Genomic DNA, 4095 nt, shown 5'->3' with positions numbered 1-4095 from the left:
AGTTTTCCTTTGCTGATAGTATGACTTTTGTTTTGCACAAAGTGCGCCATGTGCCACAACTCAAGAAGAGTTTGATTAGTACAGGGCAGATGATGCAGGCTATCACACCACTTTTGGTGATAGCAAGTGGAAAATTTGTAAAGGGGCCCGGATTGTAGCCAAGGGTTGTAAATCGGACACTTTGTATCCTTTGCATGTATCTAGTGTGCGTGACCATGTTGTCGCCGTAACCGAGCAGCCAAGTGTTTCTTTGTGGCATGGCCGGTTGGGACACATGAGTAAAAGAGGAATGGAAACTCTGTCTCGTTGTGGCTATTTGCCGTGTTTGAGGTATGCTGATTTTCTCATTGTGAGCACTGTATTTATGGTAAGCACAGTCAAAACACCGCACAAAAGGTCCCTTTCTTTGAAGTCTGACAGGTTAGACTTGGTGCATTCCGATGTATGTGAAATGCCACAGTTGTCCTTAGGGGGAAAGAAATATTTTGTCTCGTTTATCGATGATGCTACACGTAAGGTGTGGGTGTATCCAATACATGCTAAAAGCGATGTTTTGGATACTTTCAAGAAGTTTCTTGCGTTTGTTGAGAATCAAACTAACAAGAAGCTTAGGTCTTTGCGCTCAGACAATGGGGGGGAGTATGTATCAAAAGCATTTATTGACTTTTGTGCTACTAAAGGTATTAAAAGAGAGCTCACGGCTCTTTTTAATCCCTCTCAGAATGGAGTTGCAGAGAGGTTGAACCGGACTATCCAAGAGAAAGTTCGGAGTATGCTGTCACATGCTGCATTACCTCATGGTTTTTGGGCAGAAGCTGTGCAAACAGCTATTCACTTGATTAATCGCTCACCTAGCAAGGCTTTGGGTGGAAAGGTGCCTGAGGAGGTGTGGTCTGGCAAGCCACCCTCATATGCACATTTAAGAGTGTTTGGTTGTGAGGCCTATGTTCACATCCGGAGTGAACTGCGCACCAAACTAGAACCAAAGTCTCATAAATGCATTTTCCTAGGATATGGTGAGGATGGTGAAATGGGGTATAGGTTATGGGATCCCGCATTACGGAAAATCATTCGCAGCAATGATGTCATCTTCAATGAGAATTGCATGCACAAACAGCCCACAAAGGTCGAGGAAGTGCGTCGGGTTGTTTTTCGTGAAGATGTTACATATGGACAGCCAAGAAGGCCCAATGTTCAGCAGCCTTTACATGCTGAAAATGGTGCTGAAAATCAGCCATTAGCTGTTGAAAATCAGCCCCAACAAGTTGCCATTGATGCACCATAGGTAGGGGAACAGGTTGATGCTCCTAGACCGCCCGTTGTTGCGATGCAACCGCCTGAACAGCCTGCTGTTTTTGATGGTTTACAGGCTGAAAATCCACCTGTTATGGATCATTGGGTGCGTAGGTCTACTCGGGTGACAAGGCCCCCCGATAGATATGAACCGTCTTTGGACTATGTCATGCTCACTGATTGTGGTGAGCCGTCTTGCTATAAAGAGGCTATGCAACGGGAAGACAGTAAGAAATGGTTCAAAGCAATGGTTTCGGAAATGCAGTCTTTGGAGAAAAACCATACATGGGACTTGGTTGATTTGCCTAAAGGGCATAAGGCTCTGCCATGTAAATGGGTTTACAAGACCAAGGTCACATCTGATGCTTCTTCTAAGTACAAGGCACGTTTGTTTGCTAAAGGGTACAAGCAAAAGCATGGTGTTGATTTTGATGAGATTTTTTCTCCTGTTGTAAAGCTTGCCACATTACGTCTTGTTTTAGGCCTGGTTGCTTCTGAAGATATGGAGTTAACACTAGTTTGGTAATGGGACACTTTTATGTCCTGTTAAGTGACCATTTTCTTTGAATTATGTCAAGAGTTTCAAAATGGATTTTTAGGTGCTATCTGTCTAGAAAGTTGTCTCATGAGCTGAAAAAAACTTGACATTTTTTTGGAATATCATTTCCATCTTTAACCTTGTTTTTGCACAACATTTCACAACCTAGACTGTGTGAAAAAACGGGTCCTGTTTTGGCTTTTTTCAATTTTTGCAACTATACCACTCTAGAATTCATGTTTGTGAGGTCTATAATGCTAGAGAACTATCTTTAGTAGTCCTCAACATGTCCTGATGCTTCTAGGGAGAAATAAATGTTAAAGTTGTAAGTTATGACCAAATTACAAAAATTTTTAAATCCTGTTTTTTAGCCAATTTTAGCTCTTCTATGATATTTTTAGTGGCTTTCATGATATCCAAATGCTGTTTTGATTTTCTATGTTGCATATTGTAACATAAAGCTAATATTCCTTGAGTTTTGGGGCACCTAATACCCTATTTTGCATAGTAGACAACGATGGTTGATTTTTTCAATTATAGAAGAAAAAGAAACATTCTAGTATATCAAGTATAGCTTTTTCAATATTGTTAGTTTCTTGTGACAACTATATGCATTTTGTAGGTAATAACCATATCTAGTCATAAGGATAAAATTTGGCTAGATATTGAATAGTTTTTATGAGATTCTACAACTCATAATGTTGAACCCAGTTTTTTCATGTTTGTTGTATTAAAGTACTTCATCTTTGTCCCCAAGATTCCCCTTGGTAAGAGATGTATTATTCTTTTGACATGCTCCATGTCTCCTTATGAACCTAAAGGACAATAGGGAACTAAGAAAATATGCATATATTATTTGTATTGAGCGTGGCTATAGAAACTTTGATGATAGGTTTGCAGAATGGTAAAAATTCAACTTTTTTGTACCTATTTATTTTGGCAAAACAAAAAATAGTGAGTGAGAAGCAATCATATGTTCCGATCACCAACCCATTGAAGTTAACTAGGGAATTTATCTCAAGTCCTACAAAAATCCCTAATCTTATTTTTATGCAACAAAACGTAAGAAATGACTGTTTTGATGAAAATGTACTGGTCCATCAATTTTGGAGGCTTGGTGTGACCAAAAGATGAGAAATTTTACAAGTTTCTTATTTTTTCCATGTGTAGTAGGCTTAAACTATAACCTCATGAAAGGATTTTACAAAATGAGTGGATCTACTATGGTTTTGGAGGTTTTTTTCAAAACCCTGAAAGGACACTTTTATGTCTTATTAGGTTACCAACCTAGTGTTAAAGCAAATGGATGTCAAAACAGCGTTTTTGCATGGCGATTTGCTTGAGATGATCTATATGATGCAGCCAGAAGGTTTTGTGTCAAAGGGGCAAGAGAAGAAAGTATGTCGACTCTTGAAGAGCTTGTATGGTTTGAAACAGTCTCCCCGTGCATGGTATCACAAGTTTGATACATTCATGAGGTCTCAAGGATACAAAAGAAGTAATTCTGATCACTGTTTGTATATCAAAACGGCAAGTGATGGATCTCTTCTATTGCTGATTTTGTATGTTGATGACATTCTTATTGCGGGTAAAAATGTCACGGAGTTGGATGCATTACAGCAAAGCTTAAAGAATCGCTTTGACATGAAGGATCTTGGTGATGCTAATCATATTTTGGGCATGTGTATCTCTCGAGATAGACCCAACAGGCGTCTGTATCTATCTCAACGAGATTTGTTAATAAGGTGCTACATCGTTTTCATATGGATGGGGGAAAGGCACTTGGTACTCCGCTGCCTCCATATGTAAAACTGACTGCACATGACTGCCCAAACACAGATGATATGCGGGCTGAAATGGCCAAGATTCCTTATGCATCAGCCGTTGGCAGTTTGATGTATGCTATGGTTGCTACACGTCTGGACATTGCATTTGCGGTGGGAGTGGTAAGCAGGTACATGAGCAATCCTGGCAAAAAGCATTGGGAAGCAGTGAAGTGTATCTTGAGTTACTTGAAAGGCACTAAAGACTTGTGCATTTGTTTTGGGAAGGGTGAGACATCTGTGCATGGCTTTACAGATGCAGATTTTGTTGGACATCCAGATTGCAGGAAGTCTACCTCTGGATATGTGTTTACATTCACAGGAGGTGCAGTTTCTTAGATTTCTAGACTGCAAAAATGTGTTGCTTTGTCTACCACTGAGGCTGAGTATGTGACTGCCACTGAGGCATGCAAAGAAGCTTTGTGGCTCATGCGTTTGGTA

Source organism: Adiantum capillus-veneris, chromosome 20, assembly GCF_014529385.1.
Source record: "Adiantum capillus-veneris isolate H3 chromosome 20, ASM1452938v2, whole genome shotgun sequence".
Taxonomy (NCBI): domain Eukaryota; kingdom Viridiplantae; phylum Streptophyta; class Polypodiopsida; order Polypodiales; family Pteridaceae; genus Adiantum; species Adiantum capillus-veneris.
The sequence above is the reverse complement of the archived record's forward strand: the minus strand, read 5'-3'. Positions refer to the sequence as shown.